Below are 24,395 nucleotides of genomic sequence, written 5' to 3' on the forward strand. Positions count from 1 at the left end.
TGACACCATGATCTTATTTTATACAGAAATTATTTCCTTTGGATGCTATCTTTACAATTTCAGGGATGTTATTTTTAAACAGTCAGCAAAAGTCGAATTAATGTCTTGGTCATTCAGTAACATCAATGGTTTATAGTCAGAAATCAAGTTAAAAGGAGCTTAAAAAGTGAGTAAAGGAGTCAAACCACTTTAAGGAACTATGTATCGTAAGCAAATGGTACCCTCATTCATCTCAGTAAATTTTGTGATTAAAATGGACTATTGATTGTACCTGATAGAGAGGCACATAATTTAATCAAGTGAGATCAAATTAGCAATACAATTTTGTATAGTCTTACACAGCACCATTTATTCTTGGTGAAGATGATCTAGAATCACTGTGCAATATTTGAATATGTCTCTAATATAATACAATGTGAATACTTCTTAATGCCCTGCTCAGGTCAGCTTTTTTAGGTTGCTGCTGTGGTATACTTAGTTTTTCATTTACTCAAATGAAATGTATCAACTGCCCATGGCATGCAAGGTGATAAGGTTACACCAGTGCACAAGTTTATAGTTTAGAAAGTTCACTACTCCATGAATTTTAGTTTCTATGTCTTGGAAGACAAATATTATATATATATATATATATATATATATATAGACAATTTCAGAGAATAAGTGCTGTGAAGAAAACTTATTGAGATAAAAGTATTTCTGTTACGTTCTCAGAGAATAGCTAATACTGATATTTTGTATTTATTGAATATTCTTACTGTATGAGCCCATAACTAAGAACTGTGTGTGTGTGTGGCTCAGTCATATCCTACTCTTTGTGACCCCATGGACTATAGCCCTACCAGGCTCCTCTGTCCATTGAATTCTCCAGGGAAGAATACTGGAGTGGGTTGCCATTTCCTTCTCCCATTTCACTCCCAGAGTTACATAACCTTTCTGAAATTAGTATGATGAATATTTTTATTTTACTAATGGAGAGACTAGAGTCAGAGAAATAGAATTACCTAAGGTCAGTCAGATATTAAGGAGAAGGGCCGCACTTTAAGCTTACCAGATGGTGCAGTTAGTAAAGAATCCACCTGCCAATGTAGGAGACATAAAAGATGTGAGTTCAACACCTGGGTAGGGAAGATCCCCTGGAGAAGGAAATGGTAACCCACTCCAGTATTCTCACCTGGTAAATCCCATGGACAGAGGAGCCTGGCAGGCTGCAGTCCATGGGGTCTGCGAAGAGTCGGACAGGACTGAACACGTGCACGGATGTCCACAATTTAAAGCCTTGGAAAAGTGGGGGGTGGGAAGAAGGTTCCAGAGGGAGGGGATATATGTATACATAAGACTAATTCACTTTGCTGAACAGCAGAAACTAACACAACATTGTAAAACAACTATATTCCAATACACAGAAATAAATAAATGACCAACTAAAGAAAAAAAAAAGTCAGCTGCTAGTCCAAGCTTCTCATGCAAGTCCATGCATAGAAGACAGAGTGATGTCAACAAAATAACGGAGAGAGAGAGAGAAATATATGATAAGTGCAGAAGTGGAGAGGAGTGGACACACAGAGGAAAGAATCAGAATAACTCTCCTGGAAACTGACACTGCAGGCAAGTGAGTGGAGTATAGCCAAGACAGGTGAGGATGAAGGGGCCCTGAAGACAGAGGGAACGGCACGTGCATGGTGACAGAGGATGCTCATGCCTCCAGTGAGACAGGAATGTGAGTACAAGGAGCTGCGGGAGGTAGGGAAGGATGGGGAGGGGTAAAAGTAGAGACAGGCAGAGATCAAGCTATGGAGGGCCTGCGTGCCATGCTGGAGAGTTTGGCTTTATTCTGTAGCTAACAGGGAGCCACTGAAGTGTTTCAAGCAGGTAAATGACCTTATCTGATTTGCCCTTTTAGAAAGATCAGTCTTTTTGCCGGAGTCCAATGTGCATTGGAGAGAGTGAGGCACGAAGCCAGAAAAGACGGTCTGGGAAAGTTGATCTCTGGGGCAGTCAAGAGGTCATGATTTATGTCAGCCAGCAAATGTGGGGATGGATGTCATATCTAGAAATGATGTGAAGAAGGCAAAATTCACATGACGAGGTGACTGAAGGGAAAGGGAGCTTGGGGGAGAAGTCATGGTGGATTACTCAGTTTCTGGCTCAAACAGTGACACTATTGGGGGAACAGCAGAACTGGGTGGTGAAGATGAGACAGACTGCGCACTGCTAGGCTTCAGTTTCCTCACCAGTAAAAGGAGGAAAACTCATTTTTACCTCATTAACTGTGATGAGGGCTACTGAATTGTAAAACATCTAAGCCATTTAGGATATTTCTGGGCACATGCCGGAAAACCATTCACTAAATCAATATCATGAGCAACAGATTTAACGTAATTTTGTTGCCTGCTTTTTTCCCTCTCACAATGATGAAAGTTATTGCCCCAAATAAACTCCAGTTGGCAATGCAAATTTAAGCAAAGAAACGCAAAACTTGTAACAGGAAGTAAGCGTTGCTCTCGTTATACAGCAAGTTGTCGTCTCTTTAGTCATGCATGGATGTGAGAGTTGGACTATAAGAAGGGCTGAGTGCGAAAGAATTGATGCTTTCAAACTGTGGTGCTGGAGAAGACTGTTGAGAGTCTCTTGGACAGCAAGGAGATCAAACCAGTCAATCCTAAAGGAAATCAACCCTGAATACTCATTGGCAAGACTGATGCTGAAGCTCTGATTTGTTCGCTGCCTATTGTGAAGAGCCAACTGATTGGAAAAGAGCCTGATGCTGGGAAAGACTGAAGGCAAAAGGAGAAGAGGGTGGCAGAGGATGAGATGGTTGGAAAATATCACCAACTCAATGGACATGAACTTGGGCAAATTCCGGGAGATACTGAGGAACAGGGAGGCCTGGTGTGCTGCAGAGCATGGAGTCACAAAGAATAGGATGTAACTTAGCTACTGAACAACAACAATAGATATTAAGGCATTATTTATTTACTCTGTTTGTGGGGTGCAGTTGAAGATAGAGAAACCCTATAACTCCAGGAAACTGCCTGCTTGATATTCTCTGATACTAGCAATGAGCTTCTGACAGAGAATCTTATGACTTGAACTACCTCAATGTTGTGTTGCTTGAGCAGATTTGAAAGGACCTATCAGGGCATATTCTCAAGATAAATCTTCCAAGCTATGAGCACATTATCCAGAACTGTACCAAAATGGGGCTGGCCCTTCAGACACAGCAGAGTTTTAGCCCACATTCATTTCAATTTGGCTAGGTGCCTGTCTGCTGATAATTTCAGTTACAACTGATAGAAAGAGAAAAGTTAGAAGACGAATAAAATATAGATTGCCCATAAATTAATTTTTCCTTTTTTTCCTCTTACAGACGAAGCATCCATCAAGGATATAAACAATATAAACTGCACTTTCTTCTTCTCACAGTCAGGAGTCTTTTAAATAATATATTGATTGCATATAGGATTACAGTAAAGCATTTGTCTTATACCTTTTATATGAATGCAAAAAGAATTAAGTAGCTGCTGCTGCTGCGTTGCTTCAGTCATGTCCGACTCTGTGCAACCCCAGAATTGGCAGCCCACCAGGCTCCCCCGTCCCTGGGATTCTCCAGGCAAGAACACTGGAGTGGGTTACCATTTCCTTCTCCAATGCATGAAAGTGAAAAGTGAAAGTGAAGTCGCTCAGTCGTGTCCGACTCTTTGCGACCCCATGGACTGCAGCCTACCAGGCTCCTCCGCCCATGGGATTTTTCAGGCAGAGTACTGGAGTGGGTTGCCATTGCCTTCTCCAATTAAGTAGTTGCCTTACCTCAATCATAAATCTGACAAGGAAATGCTGTTCCTAAAAACTATCTACAGTCTAAGACACCTTTGAAGGTAAATGCACCATTTTAATGCCACTGTTTATTACTGTAAATAAAGTGATCAATTAATTTGTTGTGTTTGAAAACAAAGAAAAGACAAAATGTTCATTACCTTACAGTTAGGGGATAAGCACAAAATACGTGTGTTCATACTAAAGCACTGAGAAGCTTAGCATAGAATAATGGAAATGGTAAAGGACACAAATACTCATGTCTGACTTAAAAATTACATTTACAAATGAAGATTCCTGACAAAAATTAAGTGGAAATTAAATTATTTTTTTGTCACTAAAGAACACAAGCATTTAGCATTTTTAAAAGTTATCAAGACTTTTTCTATCTGATTGATTTTTATTATTCAGCAAGCATCAACCTATTCTCCTTAATGGTAGACACGAAGCTATTCAAGTCTGCATCAACCTGCTGATACAGAAAAGTTCAGTTAAATGCAGCTGTGAAGCAAGGATCCCAAGAGTATGCAAAGGTATGCTTTAGTTAGAACACAGTTAAGTGATGTAACATGCAGACCTTACGAGTTTATTTCTTGTACCTTTAATATTTCCTGATCTGCAGGTGGGTTTCTTCCGCAACAGAAGTTCTCAATTGTTTAGTTTTTATCTAAAGACTTGTTTAGTCTCCTTTCCCAAACAAAAATTTGGTCAGGAGAGTGACACTGTTTTCCATGTTTGTGACTCTCTTTAATGTCTGGCTTAATAGAAGACAGCTGGACTTCATATGTGTTTTTTCATTTAATCTTTTGTGACATGTTGCTTTGGTTGTAATTATCTTAAAAGAACATAGTCTTCACAATGAAATGCACTAAACAAAGGGAAGCGCAATTTCACAGCCCTTTCAGATGTTTGTGAATATTTCAAATAAAAGTGGATATTCTTCTTGATACTATATCCAAACTTGACAAGGGGTTGTTTTCTAAAGTTTAGTTGCATTGTGGAATCTGGGCCATATTAATGATCATTCATACTTTTTTGTATTAAAATGCATCAGCATGTCTTACACCTTGAATGGATCTTTTACCCCTATATCTGTAACATCATGTGTGGGTCACTTGAAAATTACTGGTTTGCTGACTTATATGGATCTCCCAAATGTTAAATTACATAATTATACAATATCAAAAAGTCTCATTCACTAACATCACTTATATTTACTTCAGTGTTACTGTGAAAATAATTTTTAGTTCACAGACCTCTTGATAGGGTCTCTGAAGCCCCCAAATGATACTTAATGCATCACTGTCCCATATAGTGATTCAAAGAACCAGGATCCTAGCTTGGGGCTTCACTATTCTTGCAAAGAGCTCATCATTTTTTCCACACTCAGACAGTAGAAGAAAGGAGGTAAATAGCATATTTATTTCCTTTTTTTTTTAATTTTATTTTTAAACTTTACATAATTGTATTAGTTTTGCCAAATATCAAAATGAATCCGCCACAGGTATACATGTGTTCCCCATCCTGAACCCTCCTCCCTCCTCCCTCCCCATACCATCCCTCTGGGTCGTCCCAGTGCACCAGCCCCAAGCATCCAGTATCGTGCATTGAACCTGGACTGGCAACTCGTTTCATACATGATATTTTACATGTTTCAATGCCATTCTCCCAAATCTTCCCACCCTCTCCCTCTCCCACAGAGTCCATAAGACTGTTCTATACAAATTAATTAATTTATTTTAATTGGAGGAAAATTCTGAAAGACATGGGAATATCAGACCACCTGACCTGCCTTTTGAGAAACCTATATGCAGGTTAGGAAGCAACAATTAGAACTGGACATGGAACAACAGACTGGTTCCAAATAGGAAAAGGAGTACGTCAAGGCTGTATATTGTCATCCTGCTTATTTAACTTCTTTGCAGAGTACATCATGAGAAATGCTGGGCTGGAAGAAGCCCAAGCTGGAATCAAGATTGCTGGGAGAAATATGAATAACCTCAGATATGCAGATGACACCACCCTTATGGCAGAAAGTGAAGAGGAACTAAAAAGCCTCTTGATGAAGGTGAAAGAGGAGAGTGAAAAAGTTGGCTTAAAGCTCAACATTCAGAAAATGAAGATCATGGCATCTGGTCTCTTCACTTCATGGGAAATAGATGGGGAAACAGTGGAAACAGTGGCAGACTTTATTTTTGGGGCTCCCAAATCACTGCAGATGGTGACTGCAGCCATGAAATTAAAAGACACTTACTCCTTGGAAGGAAAGTTATGACCAACCTAGATAGCACATTGAAAAGCAGAGACATTACTTTGCCAACAAAGGTCCGTCTAGTCAAGGCTATGGTTTTTCCTGTGGTCATGTATGGATGTGAGAGTTGGACTGTGAAGAAAGCTGAGCACCGAAGAATTGATGCTTTTGAACTGTGGTGTTGAATAAGACTCCTGACTGTCCCTTGGACTGCAAGGAGATCCAACCAGTCCATTCTGAAGGAGATCAGCCCTGGGATTTCTTTGGAAGGAATGATGCTAAAGCTGAAACTCCAGTACTTTGGCCACCTCATGTGAAGAGCTGACTCACTGGAAAAGACTCTGATGCTGGGAGGGAATGGTGGCAGGAGGAGAAGGGGATGACAGAGGATGAGATGGCTGGATGGCATCACCGACTCAATGGACGTGAGTCTGAGTTAACTCTGGGAGATGGTGTTGCGCAGGGAGGCCTGGTGCGCTGTGATTCATGGGGTCACAAAGAGTTGGACACGACTGAGCGACTGAACTGAACTGAACTGGTGGCTAATTACTTTACAATATTGTGGTGGGTTTTTCCATACACTGACATGAATCAGCCATGGGTGTGCATGTGTCCCCCATCCTGAACCCTCCTCCCACCTCCCTCCCCATCCCATCCCTCAAGGTTGTCCCAGTGCATGAGTTTTGCATACCCTGTTTCAGCATAATTGATTCTTAAAAAAAGTTCACTTCCATGAAATAACACACATTATTTCTGCTTGTATTCCATTAGTGTAAACTATTTATACAGTCACATGTATATGTAAGGAAGGGGGATGGGAAATGTAGCCCCTGGGGAATATATCATCATCTGGTTGAAAGTGCTCTCATATTATAGCTATAAATATGTTGGATGGTGGTGGTGGGGGTGGTTTAGTCACGAAGTCATGTCTGACTCTTGCAACCCTATGGACTGTAGCCCACCAGGCTCCTCTGTCCATGAGATTTCCCAAACAATAATGCTGGAGTGGGTTGCCATTTCCTTCTCTGGGGGATCTTCTAGGCCCAGGGATCCAATCTACGTCTCCTGCATTGGCAGGCAGGCTCTTTACCACTGAGCCACAGAGAAACCCTGAACACAGAGTAGGAAGGTCCTCACAGAGGAGACCAAGCTAATATATCTGCTGCATCACTGAGCCACTGGGACACAGGAGGCTGCAGGGGCTGCACCTGGATTCTCTTCATCCTTAATTAATGTCCCAACAATGCAGCAGATTTCTCAGGGTTTCTTTCTTACAATTTTGTTAGAAAAGTAGTAATTGCAAGTAGTAAAAATATATTTTAAAAAGTTTCAAAAGATATATAAATTGAAGATCAAAAATTTCTCTTCTCTCCAGTAAACTCATCTTCCACTCTTCCTCTTGGTAAGCTTAGTGGAAACTGGGGCATTTTTCTCCTCGAATTTTTGGCTTTTTTCTTTAAAACTTAAAAAGTCAGGTTAACAGAAAAATTACTGTAATAGAGGACATTTGGATTTTACAAGATAATGGGGCAACAACAATATTTCACAAAGATAAGCCAGGTTCCTTTCATAATGGGTTTCCTGATGTGCAAATGACATTGTAGTTCTAACACTGGATTTCCTGATGACTTTTTCAAAAAGACATCTGATATGCTTTCTTCTCTTAGAAGTCTTTTCTCATGATAGAAATCATAATCAAGTACAGTACTGATTCTACAATCAGAGCTAAGCTTCTATACTCCTAGATTTCTCCCAAGGCTACAAGTAATATCCTTCCTTTTCCCTACATTGAACTGCTGTGACATAATCTTTACTGCGTATAAAACCTGTACAAGTTAGAGTTCAATCATAAAACAAGAAAGCACTTTAAGATTTTTGGAAACTGAATTTATGAAGCAGGGACTTGATCACATACATGATGACAGAAAGGAGAAGTTGAATGTCCAATACCGAAGAAAAGCAAAACTAGCAGCAGCAGCAGCAAACTACCCCCAATCTTAGGGTGGAGATGGAGAAGCCAGGCAGTACTGATGGGGTCCTGTCTTGGGGCCCTTGTTAGAACCTAGATCTGCAGCAAATACGATCAGTAGGACATGGAGGAGATGTGGTCATGGCTGGGATCTCTGGCACTCAGGAAAAGGAAAAGAAATACCTGGATTCTTATTTCTTTTTGCCTATTTTCCAGCAATCTTAAGAGTGCTGTTTAATTACTAAGTCATATTCGACTCTTTTGCAACCCCATGGACTGCAGCCCAACGGGCTCCTCTGTCCTTGAAATTTTCCAGACAAGAATACTGGAGTTGGTTTCCCTTTCCTTCTCCAGGGGACCTTCCTGACCAGGGTTTGAACCCACATCTCCTGCATTGCCAGGCAGATTCTTTAGCACTGAGCCAACAGGGAAGCCCTCATCTTAAGAGTACTATTGGCTTAACTTAGAGAGAAGACAGATAACATGGAGCCTGAAAGGTTCAGCTCTCTTGAGGTTCAGAGCAGAGCACTAATATGCCAAGGTCCTATTCCTAGATCCCAGAGATACAATGACAGGAGACCTGGCAGGGAAGACCAGCGTGAGTCCAGCCAATGCCCAGTGACCAAAGAAGGGCACAGGACCATTGACATAAAATTCTATGATGCTGGAAAGAGAGAACATGGAGTAAAACAGGGAGAAAAAAGGAAGGGGAGGGGAAGAAGATCTGAATGTCAAAGGTGAAGAGATCTATAACTCCTGAGTTCAGCCTCCACTAGCCAAAAAAAGGATGTTTGATAAATGCTATATTGTTTGGCCTATTGAAGCATCAGGAATTTCTACTAGGTGCAACTTCCCCAGTGGCTCAGATAGTTAAGAATCTGCCTGCAATGCTGGAGACCTAGGTTCAATCCCTGGATTGAGAAGATACCCTGGAGAAGGAAATGGCAAGCCACTCCAGGATGCTTGCCTTGAGAATTCCATGGACAGAGGAGCCTGGTGGGTTACAGTCCATGGGGTCGCAAAGAGTCGGAAACAACTGAGCAACTAACAGTTTCACAACTGAGATACTGCTTTCCCTGTAGAATCTGAGTTATCTACTCCAGCATCACGCTGGGAGCTAGATCAGAGGCTTCAGCTTTCCCATTACACCCCAGAATTGACCTTGATGGGGGTGGGGATGTAACCCTTCTAGATGGGGTAAAGCATTTCTGCTCTGCAGCTTGTGAGAAGTCAGAGTTGACTCATCTGTAGCCCAGTTCACTCAGGGTTTCACATTTTCCAGGAAAGGACTTTCCAAGCCCTTTTAGTCCTATGAGGCAGCCTTACCTCCCCACCCATGGTTGGACAAGCATGATGGCCTTGTTTTTAACTGAACGGAACTCCAATCCCCTGGGCTGCGCAGCTGCCTCACTATTTCTATCTCCACCATTGAGGAAGATGTCTGGGCTGGTGCAAGCAGCTTCAGTTATGAACTAAAAAATGATCCTGATGTGCCTGGCCAGTGTGGCTGGGTGCCTTTAGAGAGTATAACTTACAGTGATTGGTCGTGTCCAAAAGAATTAAAAATTTCATTTGCCTCTGGGATTCAGATCATTCAGATCCCTGAGCAGCTGACAAGTGTGGCAGGGTTTAGCTAAGCCTAGTTCTTCTCTCTTGAGATTCCAAATGGCATCAAGACGCCAGATATATAAAAGAAAAGAGACTAGAGTCTTGTGGAAAGAGATATGAGTCTTTCCCTGAACTTCAGTGAGGTCCTGAAATCATTTCTATCTTGTACATGCTTGTCATTATACTCATCATATATCATTACAATTACATTTTAATTACCCATCTTCTCAGCTAGACTTTAGAAAATATGAGCTGATGACCTGGGTCTCACTTGCCCACTGCCCTTACCCTTGGGTCTAGGGCACATAATTGATGCTCACAATATTTGTTGAAAAACAGGAAGGATTCTCAAGAAAGAAGAAAGGAAGGATTTTAATGATTGAATATTGATAAATGGCAAGATCTGAAGATTTTCAAAATATTGTTTCAAAGTATCTAATTTCAAAGACTGAACTGACATTGAATGAAATCTGTTTTCAGTGATACTATATTTCTTCCGTCTGTAAGACTTGACATTAAATTTCTTGCTAAAGCACCATTTTGCTGGATACATAGATCAGGAAAGCTCATTTGTAATCCAAAATCCATATTAAATGAATGACATATTATAATGCTGTTTAGCAAACATCCATCAACAGTGCTGACAACACCCAAGTTCCTTCACAGAGAACAATTTGTCGATCAAGAAGTTAATTTGTAGGGAAGCATGGTCAAATTTAACCAATAGATCCATTTTAAGGGCAACATGTCTTCTTTTACAAATTAGAACACCTCTAGATAAAAACAAACATCATTAATAGCATAGATTTTTATGTCATTTTGCCATGAAAGACTAAAAATCAAAGTAAGATAAATTATACTTAACAATATTAGAAAAATAATTTAAAATAAAAAAAGCATGGTTCTAAGAAGCATCTCATTAATTGCCTGGTATTACCTTGGAAAGGTTGGAGTTGGTTTTGAGGAAGGGTTTTAAATGTGGTGTAAATTTAAACAAAGGCACTGATCTAAGAACATTTATACCTGTCATGTTCTCAGATTTAATAAAGAGAGAAAACTTAAATTTGAAAATATGGAGCAAATTAAATATGTTTTGAGAAAATATATAGTGCATGCATTCAGGACTAATTCTTGTGAGAAGATATTTAGTATTTAAATGTACTAATATATTTCATCCTCTGAGCTTAGCATTTGCCCCCCTCCTTTTTTAAATATAAAAATATTTTGAATTATTAAAACCAGAAGATAAACAATAGTTCAAAAACAACTTATGTTCTTTACTGTAAAAGTTGTTGACTCAAGTGTATTACAATAATCTCACCAAGAAACCATTTTCCAGATCGCATTTAATCACACTTGGATAAACAGAAACCATTTTGCATGGCTTTGCATGTGTGTATGTGGCTAAATGGAAGTGGATATGGCATATGATTTGTCATTTAGCAGGGCCAGTTTTAGTCAGAGTTGTGAATTTGTAACTTTTTTCTTTTAAAGTAGCATTATGTCTCCAACTAGGGATCCCTGAAATCTCAGTTCCTCTACAGGTTCCTCTCTACATAAACACTTCAAATCACAAAAATGTTTGTTTGTTCCTATGCCCTTCTCTGCTTCCTACAATCAGAATCTTCTCTTACACTCTACATTCATACTGCAGTATAAGCTATGCACAGGCAGCCTCAGATATGTCATTCAGGGGTCTATATCTGAACTGAAAGCAAAGGCTTAACCTAGAGATTAAGCTCTAGATAAAATGCAAGTCAGTCACAGGTTAGAGTTTTTGAGTCATCAGGTTCTTGATGGAGGTCTGCCAGTCGTATTCTGTGAAAAGAGGTGTTTACTCTGACCAGAAATTTCTCTGCTTCTTCACTTAGAAAATGTCTTTTTCTTTCTAAATTTTATATCCTTTTCACTTCCTAGAGAAGATGATGGTTATCAACCACATCTTCTCATGAACTGATACAAGCTAAAAGAACATATCATTACTCTGTATGAAAGAGGAGCAACTTTTCCAATTTTCATCTTCTCTTCCTCAGTATTTTTTCTGGCTTGATTCTTCCTCTGCTATGTAGTAGAGTCTGTGCTGATACTTTTTGGTTAGTTACTGATACCTAAATGAAATGAAATCTTTAGATATGAGCAAAATTAGATCTCAAAGTAGATTTCTACATAGTTTAGTTTATTAAAATGCTACTGCTTCACTAGTTCATGTTAATGAATTATTCATTTAATTAATCCCTATAATTAATTCATTTGTTAACCTGTTTATGTAACAAATATATAAGAAGTTACCTACAGGCACTATTCTCAGTGCTTAGAATACTTGGGTGTCACAGGAGATTTAGACATTACACAAGTCAACAAATAAATGTAAGAAATAATGCCAGGCTATGATAGTGCTGGGCTTCCCAAGTGGCTCAGTGATAAAGAATCTGCCTGCAGTGCAGGAGCCACAGGAGATGCGAGTTCAATCCCTGGGTCAGGAAGATCCCCTGGAGGAGGGCACGGCAACCCACTTCAGTATTCTTGCCTGGAGAATCGCATGGACAGAGGAAACTGGTGGGCTACCATCCATAGGGTCACAAAGAGTTGGACACGACCAAAGCGACTTAGCATGCACGCATGCATGGCAAGTGCTATGACTCGAAGACAGGGAACCGTTGAGAAATGGAGGAGTCATTTTAGGCAAAATAGTTTAAGATCTTTTTGAAGAAGTGGCCTTTAACTGGAGGCCTGTGAAGAGAAGGAGCTGTGGGCCATGAGAAAGTCTGAGGAACAAGGCTCTGGGCAGAGGAAATACAATGGACTAAGGAACTGAGACAAAAATATTCCTGGAGGGTTGAGGAACAGGAGAAGGGAGCAGGCTGGAGAAGAGGCTGTAGGGTACACAGAAGCAGGAAGGATCCAGCAGAAGTCTTTTTAGAGGATGCCTTGCACATCATTGTGTTAAATGCTTTCCTACAGAATATCTGTATTATTTTGCTTTAGAATTATTATTTCTCTGATTTTGAGAAGATGGTAAAATAAGCTACATATAAGTAATTTATAACATTAAAATATTCTCTTAGTGTTGGATATTTAGGTTGTTATCAGATATTTTCCATATATATATATATTCTATATATATATTTTCCCTGTATATGTATTTCCATATATATATTTTTCCATATATATGTGTGTGTATATACATATATATAATGCATCTTTGCACATAACATTTTGTCCCAATTTCTAATTTGTATCTATGTCAGGATACTTTAAATTTGTTGTTTAATTATTAGTAACTTGTTTAAAAACAAACATGACTTAAAATCTCAGATGCAAAGAATGAACACAGAAAATTGATGCTAAAAAAGCTTATTCAGTAAGTAGTCAGTTCTCTGAGTCTCATTTGCTTAATCGGTGCAAAAGAGCACAGTGTTAAATCAGTAACCGTTACAGGCAGATGGGCGTTGGCTTACAGCACTGCTCTTAAGCCTTAACTAGCAGGCATCTATGAGTTCTGTAGGTCATCAGCAACCCTTTTCACCCATGCTGATGCCTCAGCATATCAGTTTCACTATTATTAGAAAATCAATGGTAAGTCCATTTTCCTGGGTCACTCCATTCATATACATTTTCCCCATTTTTCTAAAAACCTGACTCCTTACCCCTTTACTAATCAAATTGATGACTCATGCCTCTTATTTTACTGAAGCATACTGAAGCAATTAAAAGAGAATTTATTGTCTCACCCCAAATCTACCCGATTGCCTGCATGCATACCTGTCAGCTAACATTTTCGCCTTGCAGTGGATGCATTGTTGCTGTTCTGTGTAAGGTCAAACCCTTCACTTCAGCACTGGATCGCGTCTTCTCTCAGCTGCTGAAGAACTTAGGATAGTTCTTACACCAATGAGTTTCTCCCTCTCAGTAGACTGTTTCCATTGGCATACAAATATGCTCCAACATCTGCACTCACCAAAACATAAAAACACAAACAAACCCCTAGCCTACCCTGCTTCTTTTGCTGTAGCTCTATTTCTCTGCTTCTTATAGCAACAGTCCTTGAAGTAGTTGCTTTACTGTCTTTGATTCCTCCCTTCACATCCTTTAATAAAGCTTTCTTTACTATTTGTCCACCAAAATCACTGTATGCAAAGTCAAGAGTAGCTTCCATTTTGCCATATTTCATATTCAGTTTTCAATCCTCATTCTTATCACAATTTGTCTTCCCTCCATCTTGTTTTTTTTTAACCTAACCTCCAGGACACGAAAGTCTCCTGACTTCTTACTTCACAGTCCATTTCCCCTTGGTCTCTTTTTCTGGATCCTTCTCTGCTGGAGCTATGAAGTTTAAAGCCCTAAAGAACAATCTTTAAGTGTTTAGCTCTCTTCTTTTCTCTATGTCTTTTTTAAGAGATTTCATTCTTTCATGTGCCTTAAATGTTCATTTATATACTGATGACTCAAATTTATGTCTATGATTCAGTACGTCTTTTGAGTACAAGACTCACATCTGACTGTTTACTTAGGACGTCTAATGGCAAGTTCTGATATAATGTGGACAAAATAGAGTAACTGGTTCTGCAAATATTCTTCCTCCTTTCCTATCTGTCCTCTGTCTGCTCCCAGCTCAATAAATGGAAATACCAAAAATCTCCAAATGGCTCAGACTACAAGCCTGAAAGCCAATCCTGACCATTCTCTTCCTACACCCTGCAAAGGAGCTTCAGCAAATCCTGTTATCTTAACCTCATATCATATCAAGAACAGAACTAGATCTCATCTTAAGTGGCATCCACATACACATGTCCACTACCACCACTGCCATCTCGCCGATCCAATCCAAAAGCATCTACAACTTACGTGTAAAAGGATCCAAACTGATTTCCATTTTGCCACTCTTGTCCCCCTGCAGACTATTTTGCAACAGCCATGGTGATATTTCATAAAAAGAAATTAGATCATATAATTCTTAGCTTATTCAAAGTCTCCTTGTGCTTAAAATAATGTCCCAACCTCATACATTTTCAGAAAGCGGAGAAAAATGAGTTGTTTTATATTTATACTGTTTCAAGTTCAAATAGAAAAATCAACCTGTGACACTCAAATATTTTAATAAAAATCTATAATTTAATTTTAAGGGGAGTATATTAATAAGATACAGAAATTAAAATAAAGGCTGGATAAAAATAGAATAATGGTAAAGAATAATATTTGCCAGTGATTTAGATGTGTGTAATTTTGAAACACAAATTGAGGTTTTACTCTGAAAATAGAGAAAAAAATAATGCAAAGTCACAACATATGAGGATTTGTTTTTATTCACATTAGCATATTTTAAAAATATTTTCTAAAACATGTAAGTGTTTTCCTCATTTCAGCTTGAAGTAAACTTGAGTTTCCTCTCTTTTAAGCAGTTTAGCAATTAAGAAAAACAAAAAATCATTAAAAATCCTGAGGACAGCAATTCTAGTGAGTCTGAAAGACTGGTTTTTCTCTCTCTTGGAAGGGCAACTCTCTAGTGAGTGGACAGCTGCAGGAAAAATAAATGCAGATTCAACAGACCCTGGAGATTTGAGAGGTGAGAGATGTCACAGGCTGCCTGCCTGCATATGCTACTCCAAGTCTTGTCTTTTCATGTTGTTTTGCTTCCAACACATTCTAGGAGAGCGTAGCTTGAAATTTATTCTGAAACATGGTCAAATAAAAATTTAGATTACAAAATACTCTGTGAAAATATGAAATACCGAAGCCAAATTTCTTTCATTAATAATAGTTTATATAATCATTTACATTATTTTGTCAGTACCAACAAATTTCAGTTTCTCCTTTGTTAAATATGCAATTATCTTCTTCCCCTCCTTTTTCAATCTTCATATGTCTTCAGATTTAGTAATTCCTTAGTTATCAGGGAAAATACTAGAGTTTGTGCTTCATTTTTATTTTCACTTGACTAACTGATAATGTTTTCCAAATGGGATCATGACACTTTTGCCCCTGTAGAGAGATTTGATCTTATGCAATACTCAAAAGGATGGGATTGCTTAGAAAATAAAATGCTTACAACCAGGAAAGAGACCTAAACTCAGAAAGTGTTATAACTCTGATATATCACATTTATGACATGTTTACTTTTTTTCCTTTCTCACTTTTTTAAAAGAAACCTATAATACTGTTACAACTTGCATTCTTAGTAAATGATGGAATTAGTCATAGACCGAGGGCCCATGTTTCCAAGGTTAGAAGACTGCAGTGAAATGCTCTCATCATTATTTCATAAGCCATTAATTCCTTATGGTTTTTACAGTATTCATTCCCATTCATTAGATAATATTCTGCTATCTTTGCTTTCAAAACTGCGCTTCTGGCTTTACATTTTCTGAAGAATAACTTAGGAGGAAAAAAAGACCCAGCGGTCCTAATTATTTGGCTATTTGGTAATAATAAACTCAGCTTTTTTTCTATTGAGAAGAAGGAAACAAGAAGCAAGAGGACAAGAAGAATTGGACTCATTACGCCTCACACTATGATGCCACAGTTAACATAAAATACAAACGCTTTAAAAAGTGAGTAGAAGGGGGTCTGGATATACAAAATGCTTAATGGATTAATTTCAGTGCTCATAAAGGCCAGTGCAAAAGTTTGAGTCCGTCCAAGCTGCAGGCTGCCTGATGAATCGGTTGTACTGAGCCCACTCCCAGGAGGGCCACGGCCCCTTGGAGTGCCCAGCTAGCTGCAGCTCTCTTCAAGAGCAATTGCAGAGTGTGCCAAATTGTGAGATATTGGTTCCCCTCTTGGGACTAAATGAGAGCACCAAACTCATTCTCACTTGTGATTCATCAAATAAAAGATTTGAGGACCTGTCACTAGAGGTTTTTCTGGCAGAGTGGAAAAGGGACAGAGTGTCTCTACAGTATCAGCAAGTTTTTTTCACTATGAAATATATGACATTTTTTGAAATACCTCTTAATTTCAATTTTATATATTACACTACCTATGAGTGTGAAAACCCTAGAGTCCTCCAATTACCATTAGATGCATTCTCTAGCAGGTTACACGTGCTAATGAAGGGAAAAAATCTAATTATAATTCTATAAATGGCTGTTTATTAGTGAGTCAGCCTCCTCTTTTTACCCTTCTAAGCTGTTTTTCTGGATGCATCAGGCTGTATACACATTTTGCTTTTTTAAGTGTGGAAAACAAATCTATAAAGAGGCAGAGGGGGTAGTAACACTTTGAGTGCTATGTTGGAATGAAAAGGAACTTCAATGTTTCAAAATTTTTTCATGCAGTTCTCAAACAGTACAAAGATTTATTAAATAGTCTTCCTTTCTTCATATTTTTTTTTTTATATTTAATAACAGTGTTTACCAAACATTGCTTGCTGGTTACCTGTAGTGAACTGAACTACAAGCCAAAACTTCAAATGCCTTTTCCATGTAAATTGTAACTACAGGACAGAACAGAGGAGATTTGTTACCATATGAAAGGCATGGAAAATAGTCACTTATTGCTCTTTCTGGCCAAATAATCTTGGATGCTAGAAGCAGAGAAAATTGATTTATTTCACTATTTAATATCCTTTGAGTTGTGTTTTTATATAATTTCCCACAGTTCATCAAAGCATCCATTGTCCCTGAGTGAATTCACAGACAAAGAGATTGACATTCTGCCCTCCAAAGCTAATTTGGCAACGGTCAATCCCAATTTAGTTGCCAAATGTGTTCCAAGGGTTATGTTAGGATGATGGTTTACAGTGGATCAGGGGACTTTGATAAGGTTATCACAGACTGAGAACACATGAGGGGCTGGTGTGCGCCATGCTGAACTGCACATAATTCTCAAATCAATTCAGGATCTAAGAGCCCACTTAATATGAGGTCATTCTAATCTAGACAAGTTATTCCAGGGTTTAAAAAAATACAGTTGTTTTTATTTTTTTTTAACTTTAAATATTTCTAAATGTAAAGCCTTAGAATTCTTAATGGAAGCATGTTCTTTTATTTTTTACATGGCTCTGTGAATAATCTATAAAGAGCAGAGTTGCTTTAATTTGGCATAGAATAAAAGTTGATGTTCTAGAATGATCTCTGATTAGGCTTTGAGACAAACAGAATGGCACTTGCTTAGACCACGTTTGTATCTGCTTTCTTTTATTTCCAGCAGGATACTATCTTGAAATTTAAAATGTCTGTGCTTTTATTTTTCATACTTAACATTTGGAAACTTCACCTAGTGAATCAGGGATATCCTTCTTGCTTCGATGAGGAATGACATCGATGTAAGGAAGTACAAATGAGAACAGTTAACTTCCTGGAGCCATCAAAACCATATAGCCATCTAGTTCTTGCAGAGAAACAGAAAGCAACTCAGATATTAGAAAAAATGGTAGAATTGTGAAATGGTTTACATTGTTTTAACCACAAGAGTAAAGAAGGTAGAAATCCAAGTGGGAATTCTCAGATATTTTTGTAGCTCTCAGTGAGAACCTCATGGAGCATATAAGATTTTCAATACCCTGCGAATAAGGCTCCTCATCTTCTAGAAATTCAATTATAATTTTAAAATAAATATGCAAATAAAGTAGTATTAGGTATAGGACCTTTCATGGTCTAGTCATCTCAACCATGGACAAAGATACGGGGAGGTTCTGGAAAGAATTTTGCCATACAAATGAATATATATGGTTTGGGTATTAAAAATGAAGTTAAGTATAAATTCTCACCAGAGCTCTTGGTAATCCAGTTTTTTGCTTCACTTGATACCTTGGGTAGAGTCCGTGTTAAGTAATAAATCTTCATATGTACACACATCACAATCTACACTGGGATCCCTGCTTAAAAGGAAGTCAGAAACCAGGGAACTTCTCTGTGCTCTGCTTAAAGGTAGTCTAATCTGTAAATGCAAAGCATGTTCCATGAACAAATAAGAACATCATCGCATAGGAATTTGTTATTGAATGTTTGCTACTAATGGATTATCTTAGTTCTTACTGCCTGAAAAGAAGAAAATTGTTTTTTCAGAAAAGAAGAAAATTGATCATGTGCTTGAGGTCCTCTCCTTTAAAGCTTTGCTGATTTATACACAGTCCAGAAACAGCCTTCTATGGGTTTGAAGCCTGAACTCAGCACTTCTCCCCCAACCAGAATTAGCAAATGCTCCCAGAGAATATAGCATCTTCTAAAGGTCAATTCATCTTTTTGGGGGCAGTTACCAATACAAAGTATCATTCCATCAGAACCCCTCTACTGTTTTTGATTTGTTATTGTCCAAAGTTTACAATACACACACACACACACACACACACACACGCATAAAAAGACTACATGAAGAATAAAAACATGCACTTCTTGCTTCATCTCATGGTCAATCTAAAAAGATTGCTATAGCCCTCCCAATACAAAACAATCATTTCCTCTTTTATTCATATTTTGGAAAACAATTTGCTTTGCTTTTCTTCTCTGAGTAAGAAGTGAACTAAGGAAGTCAGATTCTTTGGGGATGATGATAAATCCTTTGGGACATGTTGAATTTAAGGTGACAATGGAATTGACATGACACAAGCAGAAAGTTGGAGATGCGTGACCTTAACTTAGCAACAAGGTCAGGACTGAAGATATAGATCTGGCAGATATATGTGTAGAGATGATACTTTAAATTATGACAGTAAATTGCATTTTCAAGTGAAAGAAAGTAAACAGAAAAGTAGAAAGATCCAAAGACCTTATTCCTTACTTTAGGGCCTTAAAAGGAAGTGGAACGGATAAGCAAACAAAAGAGAATTGTAGAACTAGGAAAATAAGCAGTTTAATTCAATGAATTACAATAGGGAACAGGGGAACAGAGGCAGCTAGTTCATTTCTATTTGGGGGAAAATTATACTATATGCAATTCTTGATAACATGTAGGACATTTATCCTACATCCAAAAGCAAAATCTATTTTGATGATTTGGGAAATAATTTTTTATATTTCATTTTCATTCAAGATTTCTTAGACTGTATGCATTTTAAGAAAAGCAAGATAAAAATATGAGTCCAATTAACTGTCATCTTGATATTTATTAAACTTAGTCTTAATTATCAGACATGTGTTATTAGTAATTGAACAGGTATTTTTACTTTTTGAATACCATTAATTCAAATTAAAAAATAATTATGAGACTCTCCATACCACCTTTTCCCATATGAAATCCTAAAAGCAAATCTTGATACAAGCATTGATTTCATTCAGCAGAAAATATCCAAATATCAGATACCTCTTTAAATGAATAATTCATTTTTTAATAAAAGGAATAAACCTGGGATTGATGCAATAGCACTTCATTTCACACAGCACTTGCAACTGGTTTTTAGGATTTGTTCCCTATTGCCTACAGTATATGACAGGTTTTATTCTCTTCCCATAGCTTTTGTTTGCAGGAGTGCAATTTTATTCTTCAAAGCTTAAATAGGCCATATTTTTACATAGCTTTTTTATATACCGACTTTTTAAATTAAAATTTATACCTAGATAGCAAAAGCAACTATCAAAATTACTAAAACATTACAGCTTTCTAGACACTGCTAATTAAAAGCATTCATTAAGTACAATTTATTGCTTTGGTCATGTCTAACAAGATAAGTTTCTGGTAATATAATGAAACATGAGATATATACCTGCATCCATATTATCAAAGGGCTAAATACAAACAAATTGGACTGTTTTAAGTGTAAAATAATCCTTTGGTTACATTTCATGATCTGTAAGTAAATTATTTTATTTCTAAAGATAAAGGGTTTATCTTTCACTGATGGTGCCCATAAACGACCAGAGTAGAAACTGAGATTTCAAGATAGTCACATAAATAAAAGTGTTCAGATATAATTTCATCCTAAGAATAATTTATAATTGTGACATATCCGATAGAATACAGTTTTCTTTGCAGGCATCAGAAGAGCACTAATATTGTTTTCCTGAGTATAACTATTTGAAAATCATTTCATAAATTTCATTTTCCCAGGTGATGAAGCTAGTAAGTGAATTACATATTATGTGTTTTCCTTCTAACAAGGCACTTTGAAGTTAACTATAGAATAGCAGATCTCTTCTCTTTTCAAAATAACTCAATTTGGTTAACAACTGGAATTAGTTCTATTTCTATTTGACATGTGAGCAAGAAAATCAGAACTGACCAAAATAATACCATAAACAATCAGACTAAGCTACCTGAGGAATTCACCAACTATTAGTCTAACAGTCCAGGTCACGTTTAATGCTCAAAGGCAGTTGCCTACAAAGTTAGCAAACATTTTGGGTTAAAAATTAATGTCATCTCTGTATCATTAATAGAGCATCTATTAAAATATCATCCTAGGAAGTAACTAACTGCATGGTGTTTCAGAATATTTGGTGGTGGTTCACTCTCTAAGTTGTATCTGACTCTTTGTGATCGCATGGACTTTTGTAGCCTGCCAGGCTCCTCTGTCCATGGGACTTTCCCAGGCAAGAGTAATGGAGGGGGTTGCCATTTCCTTTTCCAGGGGCTCTTCTAGACCCAGGGATCAGACCTAGGTCTCCTGCATTGCAGGCAGATGCTTTATCATCTGAGCCACCAGGGAAGCCCTCAGAATATTTAGTCACAACACTAATACCTAAACCATTAATATAAATAGTGTGGAAATAGTTATTATACAATGTAAATGTTTGGAAATGGTTTTTATGTAAGCTATATGTTTATTTGTTCCTACAATATTAAGTGTTGATTTATATGACATTCACAATGTTTTATTAATATCATTGAGATAAAATTTTTAAAAAGAAATTTCTCTGATTAGTTTTATTTTTGCTTAAATCTCATGGGGATAATAATGAAAATATATTAATTGATATTGTAATAATGATGTTGGATTTACACAGAATTTTTGATGGGAAAAATATTGTCTATACAATTATGGATAGAAATAAAACTGAAGATCAACCCATTCAGCCGTGTGTATCATATTATTATAATTAAGCCATTTCATTCCTGAAGGTATTCATTAATGACACTAATAACTGTTTCTCTTATAAGTACATGGTAGATAGTTTAGCAGAAAAAGTAGAAAAGACACTGGAATAAGAAAACACAAAATTCTAAACTCTAATGGGTAACTCGAGTTTGCCTTAATATTGTACTACTTTGTATTATTTCTTGCCAATATTCATTATGGAGAAATAACTCCTTTACAAAGTGCTTTATGGAAATAAACACACTCTCTCACATACATAAAGACTACAGAATGTGCTCCCTGATTTTATTTCCCATATTTGTCCTTCAGCCTCAAACAAACTGACCCATTCATATGGTCAAACAATTTTTGGGTGGAGGTGAGGGAATAAAGTGGTTTATATTCTGTAACCTAAGTATTATCAGCAGTTTCAGGAGCCCCATTTTTGAGCTTTCATATATCTGTACATTTTTCAATCACCATTGCTTCCTTCTGGCACTCTATTACTTGAAGAATGTGAGGCAGTTGCAGAAGCTAAAGAATTAAATGGCATAAATACACCTTTCTCAAACCCTTTGAGCAGGAAAAGGGAGGAAAAACTCAGTACAGATAACAATATAACTGTGCCCTTTATAGTTTTCCTTTAGATTATTTCTTAAAAGGAAATTATTAAATTTTCATGTGCTCTGCAGAGTCTAGCCTTGGTTTATAAGATGAAAAGAAAAAGAAATATTATTAACTGCTTCACTGCCAAGGGACAGCCGATACCTGCCTGTGTGCATTAGCAGAATTCTTAGTAGCTTGGGTTTCAACTCTTTCGAACGCTAATGTTTTAGAATTTGCTCTCACTGCAATTCCAATGCCCACGTCCAAGGTCATGAGATCACAAGCTTTATCCAGTGCCTACAGGCATCATGTGGCTGCTGCTGCTGCTAAGTTGCTTCAGTCATGTCCGACTCTGTGTGACCCCACAGAGGGCAGCCCACCAGGCTCCCCCGTCCCTGGGATTCTCCAGGCAAGAACACTGGAGCGGGTTGCCATTTCCCTCTCCAATGCATGAAAGTGAAAAGTCAAAATGAAGCCGCTCAGTCATGTCTGACTCTTAGCGACCCCATGGACTGCAGCCCACCAGGCTCCTCCGTCCATGGCATTTTCCAGGCAAGAGTACTGGAGTGGGGTGCCATTGCCTTCTCCAGTCATCATGTAGAGTGGGAAGCAAAATTACAGAACATTTGTGTAGCCAGCCTGGTTCAAACCTCTCCTTTTTTTAATATTAAACAAACTCTCTAATCTGCGAGATCATCTTGCTTAGCCAATACGCCTGAATACCTGTCTTCCAATGATTAAGGTGATTATTTTATTGAAAATGTCATTGAACGTCATTTTAGTGAGGAATCTCTTTGAAGAAATTATATTTTACAGCAGTGTGTATAAACTGGGCAAGGAATTCAATTCCTGTGAAGCATGCATGCTTTTCTGGCCTGAAAGAAATGTGAGCTTTAAGCAGAAAATTAAGTGTCCTTCTGAGAGTCACCTGAACGATTCCTTTTCATTGGTCATGACATGTTCAGGAAAGGACCACCTGCTGCCAGGAGTGTGGAGTATGATGCCTGGTGAGAATCACAGAAATGCCACTCACCAGGGCAGATACAGCAGAGGGTCCCAGTGAGAACTTGTCCTAAACCCGATCCTAAAACTACAGGTTCCAGAAGCCTGGGGTCTATCTCATATGATAGCATCACCCTCTTATCTTTCTTCATTTGCTTTAGTAAAAAAAAAAAAAAAAAGTCAAGATTATTTATACTCAGGATCACAGTTAAATAATAAACAAACAGACTTGAAAATGCTCAAAGAGCTTTGTGATGTGCCTGTATGCTAGATTAGAAATGTGAATTACCATGACCCCATCCCCCACGCATCAAGCTATCTAGCCCTGGGAACAGAGTTCTGGCCACTTTCAGCTCTTTTAGCCTTTTAAAGCAGGTTATCATCTCTGGGTTTTAAAAGTGTCAACATCTCAGCATCATCTTTCTGCTCTAAGGAATAGAGAGATATAAGAACATTCTTATAATCTCTTTTAAAATTACTATGAAAATGTACAAGTTTACAACTCTCTCAAGTGTCTCAAGTAGGATTTGCTACTGTTTTGAATGGATTATCTTATTTGACTTATTTGCTGTTAACTGCATTCAATAGAAGAAGGATGATGGTTGTGGAGATGTACAAACTGCATTATTTCACTACTAAAGGCATTTACGTTGGAAATATAATAGCAAGACACACATGCAAATACAGAAACATACACACACTCATAGAAGTACAGCACGAAATGAAACCTGGATGAAAATATAAGTATTTTAAGTCTTTCCGAGACTGTTTTAGAACAAAATATCTATTTCATTCATTTATGTGATAAATTATATCCCTCTGGTAACAGTCTTATTCAACTAAAACTCATTAATTATTTGAATTATTACATTGGTATTTGGGTCTAATTAGGCAAGTCTTCAGCAGAATAATAAGCAAACTAAGTGATTTCATAAAACCTTCAAGATCTTACCTTTGATAAAATTCCTACTCTGCTTCAGAACTCGCTCATGAGTCAATGTTTTAAAAGTACACATTCTTCTCATTGTAGTAATCAATATTTTACTTTAGCTTTGCTTAAAATAATAAAGGGTGTTTTTGTGCCACACTGAAATACTTCTTTGATGGTAGAAATGCAGAGAGACAGATGAGGACAGCTTTCGATTTACCTTCATATGAGGTGCATCTACGTGACAAAAGCAGGGTGAGACTGC

The 24,395-nt window shown here is 37.7% G+C and overlaps 1 protein-coding gene and 1 long non-coding RNA gene across 2 annotated transcripts in view; both read right to left on the reverse strand.

The window, feature by feature from the left end:
- NKAIN2 (sodium/potassium transporting ATPase interacting 2) overlaps positions 1-24,395 on the reverse strand; it is a 941,095-nt gene that overhangs the window by 505,861 nt on the left and 410,839 nt on the right. The gene's annotated exons all lie outside the window — the stretch shown is intronic.
- Positions 18,352-24,344, reverse strand: LOC129619711 (uncharacterized). The gene is made up of 2 exons (XR_008698052.1): positions 24,155-24,344; positions 18,352-18,521 (listed from the first exon to the last, which is right to left on the reverse strand). It is a non-coding gene; the product is annotated as an uncharacterized LOC129619711 (long non-coding RNA).

Source organism: Bubalus kerabau, chromosome 9, assembly GCF_029407905.1.
Source record: "Bubalus kerabau isolate K-KA32 ecotype Philippines breed swamp buffalo chromosome 9, PCC_UOA_SB_1v2, whole genome shotgun sequence".
Taxonomy (NCBI): domain Eukaryota; kingdom Metazoa; phylum Chordata; class Mammalia; order Artiodactyla; family Bovidae; genus Bubalus; species Bubalus kerabau.